Source organism: Chinchilla lanigera, unplaced genomic scaffold, assembly GCF_000276665.1.
Source record: "Chinchilla lanigera isolate Chin_1 unplaced genomic scaffold, ChiLan1.0 scaffold00010, whole genome shotgun sequence".
Classification (NCBI taxonomy): Eukaryota; Metazoa; Chordata; class Mammalia; order Rodentia; family Chinchillidae; genus Chinchilla; species Chinchilla lanigera.
In genome coordinates this window covers 31,579,320-31,587,962 of record NW_004955411.1, presented here as the reverse complement: position 1 = coordinate 31,587,962, position 8,643 = coordinate 31,579,320, and the positions used below count along the sequence as shown (strand labels likewise).

The 8,643-nt window shown below is 37.1% G+C and overlaps 1 protein-coding gene and 1 pseudogene across 5 annotated transcripts in view; one reads left to right on the top strand and one right to left on the bottom strand.

The window, feature by feature from the left end:
- The window catches only part of Atg5 (autophagy related 5), a 145,217-nt gene that overhangs the window by 58,445 nt on the left and 78,129 nt on the right, over window positions 1-8,643 (top strand). The window lies entirely within an intron of this gene.
- LOC102006437 overlaps window positions 6,827-8,643 on the bottom strand; it is a 16,441-nt pseudogene continuing 14,624 nt past the window's right edge.

Genomic DNA, 8,643 nt, shown 5'->3' with positions numbered 1-8,643 from the left:
TAGCCTGCCCCATGGCTGCAGGAGGCTTTGGGGGGACACCCAGATATAAACCATAACAACAGCAGAAAGACAAGAGATGGTATATTTATTGCAGCCAATAACCACCTTGAAGCTTTTACTTTTTGCAGTTTTGTTAGTGTCAGGTACTGTACGGGTTGCAGGTGTTAAGAAATGAGCGATTCCTAAGTAGAACTGTCAATAGGATATATGAATATTCTTCTTTAAACTTCTATCTTTTTGAGAGGTTGACATTTTATAACTTTCTTATTTTAAAATCTTTTTTAAAACTCAGATTTTTACCAATTGTGAGAACACTGGAGTTAGATTTTATAATTAAGAGTGAATAATATATAATTGATCTCTGTACTGATCACTTAGCCTTGGCAGTTATCAGTATATGACAAATCTTGTTTTTATCTGTTACCTTTAATGCCTGCTGTGCTTTGAGTTTTTATAAATTTTTATTCTTTTTTCAGTTGTCTTATATATCTCTAACAGATTTATACTCCTTACAATTTTTTTGTAGTGTTTAAACAATCCTTAAAGACAGCACTCATTGTTTCTTATCTTTATGGGTGTAAATGCAGTCTTCCTTAAAGGATGCTCTTAGCCATACCATAGTGGTGTGGGTAATAGAACTTATCATGGGCCAGCCATTTTACTAGGTACAGGGGATAGTCAGTAAATAAGACAAGCATGGTCCTCTCCCTGAGAATTTGTACTCTAGTGGGAAGAAGGACATTTATTAAACAGATAGTAGTTAAATAATGGAAGAAAGGGGGAAGTGATAGAAAATAGGGAAGTGGTGATGAAAATATTCCATACTACAGTAATAATGCAGGTGAGACTGTGAAGCAAAGGGCTTTCTAGTAGAGGGATGAAGGCCATTCTAATTCAGGATGATGACCAGGTGAGTGGCAAGGAGGTAACACTGGAAGTTAGGTAGAGGCTTTGTTCAGGGCCTTTTAGATCATTATAAGTATACTGAATTTAATATTGGGAAATAGAGTAAGGTGGTAGAGGGAAAACTGAGAGATTTTAAGTGGAACTTAGAACAATCACGTTTTCCTGTAAATCCATCCCTTTACAAACAGGGTGACTGATGTATCTGAGGGGAGCAAGTACAAGGTGTTTATGCCAGTGTTAGGTGACAGATGATAGTTGTTCAGACTGTACGTGGTAACTTTGGATAGAGGAAGTCATAGGTATAACAAATAAACTTGAGTTGTAGAGTTACTGAGATTTAAAGATGGTGTGTAATAGAATTGAGTTTGATTCTCAGACATTTGAGAAACTGTTGAGTATACCTAATTATTCTCGTTCAGCTCATGTTATCAAGAAATACCTAACCCCTTAATACTGTAATTCAAAAGAATGTAAGTTACATTGGCCATATACTGTTTTGCTTTCTAAATACCCTTTGTTTGGTAGTTGAAGTTAGGCTTATTACTTGATAAAACCTTCTTTTTTTTTTTTTTTTTTTTTGGTTTTTCTCCGGTACCAGGAACTGAACTCACGACCTTGCACTTGCCAGGCAGGCGCTTTTGCCGCTGAGCTAAATCCCCAGCCCCAAACCTTCATATTTTTAAAGTGAAACATTTGCTTGTCTCTTGACCTCAGGCACCTGTTCCATACTTTATTGATAAAATTATTGACATTGGTTTTTGTGATTCTGTCTTTTAAGTTCTTTCAATGCCCTGTAGAAACAGTTCCAGACATACTCAGCCACCTTATCTTTGACAAAGGAGCCAAACACATTCAGAAGAAAGATAGGTTTATAGGCTCTTTAATAAATGGTGCTGGAAAAACTGGCTTTTCACATGCAGAAGATTAGAACTAAACTCATCTTTTACCATGCACTAAACTAAAATTGAAATGGATCAAAGATATGAATATTAAAACAGAAGCACTAAATCTACTGGAAGATAGAATCGTAAAACTCTTGAGGGCATTAGTGTAGGCAAAGACTTTATGAACAAAACCCTGATTGCACAGGAAGTATCACAGAGAATCAACAAAAGCTTTATTAAAAAGTGTTTGCACAGCAAGAGAAGCCAGCAGTGAGGAGACAACCCACAGTGTGGGAAAAATTTTTTGCCAGCTGTTCCTCAGACAAAGGACTACTATCTAGAATATTTAAAGAGCTCAAAAAATCAGACCCCCCCCCAGATTTAAAGACCTAATCCAAAAATGATTGGATCTGAAATGAATAGACACTTCTCAGACGAAGAAATAGCAAATAAATATATGAAATCCATCTTACTCCAGAAAGAATGGCTATTATCAAGAAATCAACCAATAACAAATACTTGTGGGGCTGTAGGGGAAAAGAGACACTTTCTCCACTGTTGGTGGGAGTGTAGACTGGTACAACCGCTATGAAAATCAGTGTGGAGATTCCTCAAAAAACTAAAACTAGAGGGCCCATTGGACTCACCTATTCTCCTTCTTGGTATCTTCCTGAAAGAAAAAAAAAATCATACCACAGTAATATATGCACACCCATGTTTATAGTGGCACAGTTTGTAATAGCTAAATCTTGGAAACAGCCCAAATGTCTATCAACCAAAGAATGGATAAAGATGTGCTTTTTTAATACAGTGGAGCACTATTCTGCCGTAAAGAAGGATAATCTTGAGACATTTCAAGGTAAGTGGATGCACCTTGAGAATATACTCTTTAAGTGAAATAAATTGGACACTACTGCATAGTTTTTCTGGTGTGAGAAACCCAAAGCGTAAATAAGGACTATAATGGTTGATAAGTTTAGAAATGTGACTGTTTTAAGTTCTGCTTAAAGTGTCAGTTTTCCCTCTATCACCTTATTCTATTTCCCAATATTAAATTCAGTATACTTATAATGATCTAAAAGGCCCTTCTAAGCTTGAGAAGTTTTGGAAGTTTAACTCAGCAGGGGGTCAGGGTCCTCACTTTGTAAACACCCTCAGCCTGTGCAAGAGGAGGGCATGGAGATGGTGTGAGTGCTACACCCACCGTGTGTGTGTGTGGGGGGAGTAGCCTGCTTACAGTGTAAGGGAAGAAAAGACGCTTGTTCTACCCTGCTTTCCTTGGCCGCCTTGAAGTGTCGCCCCTGTGCCATGCCACCCTGCCTTGGAGCCAACTGTGAGCTAAATAAACCTTTCCTCCTTTAATTTTGAGTGTTGGGTATTTTGTCTCAGCGATTAGAGAAAAGTAAGACAAGGACTAAAATGTATAATATTGTGAAGGAAGAAAATGTTCAGATGGGAAGGGGAACTAGTGAGTGGGGAGGTGGAAAGAAAAGAAGGAGAAAAAAATAAATGAGAAAAAAATGTAATCCCTGTTTATCCAAAGACGGGCTTTAATTTAAAGGCCCACGTCTACCAGTGCACAGTACATACCATTATCTGGAGCCTTATGGAAGCATTATTTTCACTTTAGCTGCATGTTTTTACTCTTTTTGTTGTTTGAAGAAAAATTAAAAAGCTAAATTATGACTCTGTCTTCCCCGGTAATATTCTCTGTGTTTTGTGTGTTCTCACACAAAACACTATGCTGCAGGGCATAGTTTATGAAGTTCATTCTGTTTTCCTTCTTTCTGCAAGTCTTCTCTCATGCTCAGTGTTGGCCTCCTTTCACTCTTCTCTCTGGTGTTCATGCTGGGACTTGGTTCATTCTTATCTGTGTTATTTTAATATTAATTTGTTGAGCAAGTAGTTATTGTCTACTGTATGATAGCAGTGACCAAAACAGGCAGGTCTTCCCATCCTTTTGGACTTTCAGCTCTAATGTGGGGAGGAGACAAAAGCATTTATCAAATATATTATGACATGATGACAAGTGCAATGAGAGGAAAAGCTGGGAGAGATGAGAATGACGGATGAGAAAGGGCATTGCTGTTTTAAGCAGGGTGGTCGGAGAAGTCTTCACTGATTGGATGACGTTAAGTGAAGACTTGAAGCAGTTTAGGAAGAACATGCGTTCATCTGGGATTAAGAGAGTCATAGGCAGAGGGAGCAATCAAGTTCAAAGGCATTGAGTGGGAATGTGCTAGACACTTTGAGAGAACATAATTCTATGCCTGCCTTTTAAAAAGTGCAGATAACGTAGGTTTTTCTTTTTTGGATATCTTCCTCTTATAGTGCACCTGTCATAATTTTCCTCTATCTACTGAAGCTAATTTGTAGTATCATCTATCACCTTTTTTTGGGTACTGAGAATCGAACTCACGACCTCCACACTTGCCAGGCAGGCACTGTGCCATTCAGCTATGTCTCCAGGCACCCCCTGCCCCTTTAAGGGTCTTTGTAGGAAAAATTTGTCTTTATCTAGTTCTTTTTGATAAGCTTTGTGGAACCCAGAATGTCTTTTTCAAGAGGTTTTAAACTACTTTGAAAACAATAATAAATAAGGTGCTAAGAGCAGGCCAATAGGAACTGGATCTATTTATATTAAGGTGGTTAAGGAAGACCTCTTGGGGAGAAAATTAATATTTAAATTCAAATCTGAAAGATGAGTCAGTCCTATTAGAAAAATCACTTTTCAAGAATATGAAGCAAAAGAGTTTGAGTTCAATATTAATCTGTTTAGAATGCTATAACAAAAAATACCATAGGTTGAACGGCATAAAGAAAAACTACTTTTCTAAGTTGTGGAGGCTGGCAATGTCCTTTTCCATCAGTGTGTTATAAGAGTTTGTTCTTGATTCATATCTGCCTTCCCTTCTGTCTCTGTATGACAAAGTGGAAAGGAGAATAAGCAATCTGGGTCTTCAAAAATTTTGTTTAAATAAGAGCACTAATATCATTCATGAGTACTCTCCTCTCATGACCTAGTCACCTCTCAAAGGCCTTGGGACCAAATGCCCCACATTGGTGTTTGGGACTGAGGAAGGTATGAAGATTTAGTTTACAACAGGTATGTTTTTAGAAACTGAAAGAAGACTTAGATATAGTGACCAAAGGGAAAGGTAGCTTGAAATGAGTTAGGAGAGATGGAAATTCTTTTGAGTGTTACAGGTAAATGAAAGCCATTGTAGGGTTTAAAAGCAGGGGGTTGATCAAATGTGAACTATGATGTAGAACTTCCCCGGCCTGTTGAGTGTTGAATAATGAGAAGAGTAGAAGTGGAAAGGCTATGGTAGTAGTCTGGGAATGATAATTGGGCGTTTAGGGTGGAGATGGTAAATGTGGAGAAAAATCCATACATTTGGACTTTGTTTTGAAGGTAGAGTTGACAGACGTTTTTATTGGATATGGATGTTGGGATGAAAATGATTCGTGGGATTTGAGTTGGGGAGCTGCGTGGATAGTGGTGCCATATATACTGAGATATGAAATACTAGGTAGAAAATATATATGTAACAGGAAACAAAGTCGATTTGAGAGGTCATCTTTGTTTTTTTTTGGTTTTTTGGGTTTTTTTCAACTTTTTATAAGTCTGTTTATTGAAAGGATCTGAAAATAGCAATAAGGCTTTCAGCAACAATTAACAAATTTTCAAAATATTAACAATATGAAGCATTAAGAATTTACTTCAAATGCCCAAGTGTTCTCACACAGCCTGGAGAAGCTGTGAGAGGTCATTTTTGAAGTTGAAAATTTGAGATGTCTGTTCTCATGGAGACACACTTAAGTTAGATGTTGCTAGAGTTCAGTACTGTTTCTGACAATAGAAGGAAAAAAGGCTTAATCAATTAGAATCTAATGCTGCAGCTTTTAATTTCATATTGCTTTTATGAGTGCCATCTATTTAATTTTGGCTTTAAGGATATAACAGTAATTATGTCCTGGTAACACAATACAATCAAATGTGAAGCAATCCTACTTATTCTGGATGTTTGGCAATTCTGTGTCCACTAAACATTGTGTGCTTTTATTTCTCAGTCTGAACCTGTGTGGCATTCAAGAATCTGTAACTTTATGAGAAAGCTGCTTTAAAGCAAATTTGTAGCTTTCTTGAGCATTTCATTAAATTTATTGTGGAACAAAAAAAATATTATTTCATGTGTGTGTGTTTAGTTTTTAAATCAGTCTTTGGGCGTTCTTTCTGTAATTCAGAAGAGGAGTGAGGATTGTAAAAGATTATGCATTTGTGTTTTAATATAAAGCCATAAAGATAATTTTTTTGGCTTCTGAAGAAAGATTACTTTTGAAATTACATGATTTCAGTGAGTCACTAATGTTTAATGTTTTAGACCACAGTTTCTTTGCAGTGCTTTGAGTAGGTGTGGAAGTAAGTACCATGGATAGTAAAACTTGGTGAAACATTTAGACAGTTGTTTCACAGTGTACTACAGATTATCCAGACATGGATTTGTCAGAAGGAGTCCATTCATAACAGTGAAGGGTAATTTGCATACAGGATTGAGTTGATACATGTATAAACCTATATGACTAGGTTCATAATTTAGTCTGTACTCGAAATTGTAGTTGAAAATAGTTTTAAGGAACACTTAGTTTTACAGGAATACAAAAGTTTAGTTTTGTAATGACCTTCTAAAGTAAAATTTTAAATCATCTAGAAGCTATGTTATATTTTTTATATTTGGTCAATATAAAAACTTTAAAAGTGTTATACTATGTAGGATTACTATCCCTTTTCAAAATGAATTATTTTGGGGAAGTTCCAAAAAGCATTTCCTTATAAATGTTGGTATACTGTAGAGAAGAAATGCAGGCAAACATATTTTTTTAAAGAATTCTTACACTGTTCTAAAAAATCAAAATTTAAAAAATGAATATATTTCAGAAGTCCCTCCATCAGTCACAGTATCCAGCCACTTTTCCCATCTTTGTTCTGTCCACAGCTCATTTAAAGATCATCAGAGATGACTAGTCCATAAAAATCAGACTTGTTCTTCTGAATCCAGAACCCTCAGTTTATCCAAATTGTAGAGACATGTTTTTAACACCTGTCCATCAAAATAACCCCCCTTCAGGACAACAACTTCAATTGCTGATTTAGCACTCTTAAATTCTAAAAATATTTGTATTGCTTTATCATCAGGGGCACCAGGCATTTCAGATATCATGCATTTTCCAACTTTGCTGTATTTTTCATGCTCTTCTTGGTTTCACCTTCCAAATTGTTGTCAACTTCTTCACCAACCATGTTCCTCAGGAGACCACTTTACTTTAGTAGGACACTTAGGCATTTCAGTTAATGGGTTTGAATTTGACTTCTTTGATGTATCCTAGGACTTACTGTTTTCCGTAACATCACTCATAATGATCTTGCCACCCTGTTTGTTGGTCTTTTCCATTTACAATGTGATGCTCAGCCCCTGCTCCCCAAATCTTGGCCTTCCTAGAAGACATACTTCTGCATTATCTTATATGCTACGGTGCCACACATGTTAGCCGGTAAGGAATTGCTGGACTTGGCTGGAGATCTTCATCTGTCCTGTTCTTCATGCATGGGGAGGAATAATAACTTTAGAAGACTGTGGTCTAGATCTCAAGTTCTCTTCATATGGAAAATCTCGGTGCAGTGGCTTTCTCTGCAAGAGAAGTGGGTGAGGCAATGGCAGCTCCTCACAGTTTCTTTTCTTTATCTCTTGTTTATCAGAATCTAGATCTGATTACCTTGAAAACCCACTAGCTTCATGTCTGTCTTTACGTCTCTTTTTCCTTTTTACTGTCTCTCTGGCTCCCCCATTTTTGTTGTTTCTCTGGCAGTTTACTATTTTCTTCTAATCATTAGGAAACATAGGATCATGTTTGTCAGCTAAGGAATCAACTTCTGCAGAAAACCTACTGGGAACAAGGTCCTTCAGGCCTGCTGCAGCATATGTTGGTGTGTTCACAACCTGCTGGTTGAGGAGCTGCCTTTGTTTTAGATCAGTGACTGGCAAAAGGCTAGTACTTTGTTTTGTCCTTTGACTCTGCTTGGATGAGAAATGCCCATTTTTGTGTGTTTTTGAGACAGGGCCTGGCTTTGTAGTGCAGGCTGGCCTCAAACTGACAGTGATCCTCCTGCTTCAGCCTCCTGACAGCTGGGATTACTGCCACCACACCGGCTTTTTTTTTTTCTTTTTTTATGTTATTAGTACATGTGTGCAGTACATGCAGCTTACAAACATCTTGGGGAATGGTTACACGTACATACCACCATTTTTTTTAATCCCCTTCCCTCTTCTCTCCTCCAATTCCCCTATCCCATTTTTCATTCTTGTTGATATTATTGGTTTTAGCTCACGTTATGGCATATAGTGGTTACTTTAATTGAGGTTATTAGGTTTCTATACATGGCATATCTTTATTCTTCTTTCCCCTTCTTCTCCTCCTCGGTCCTTGTACTTTTTCCCTTGGACCACCTCCTTATTGCAAGAGCCATCTCCTTGTCCCTTTCTATCCATCCTTTATCATTCTCTGTGTATTTTGCCTCACTCGAGTGAGAGATACCATATAATATTTAAACTTGTGTGTCTTGTGTATTTCACTCCACGTTATATTTTCCAGGTACATCCATTTTCCTACAGATGTCTCAAATCTATCATTCTTTATAGCAAAATAATATTCTGTTATATGTAGATACCATATTTGCTTTATCCAGTCATCTGTTAATGAATATACAAGCTGTTTCCTGGATTTAGCTATTGCCAGTCATGCTGCTGTAAACAGTGGTAGGCATGTGTATGTGTAGTGTCTTAAGTTCTTTCTT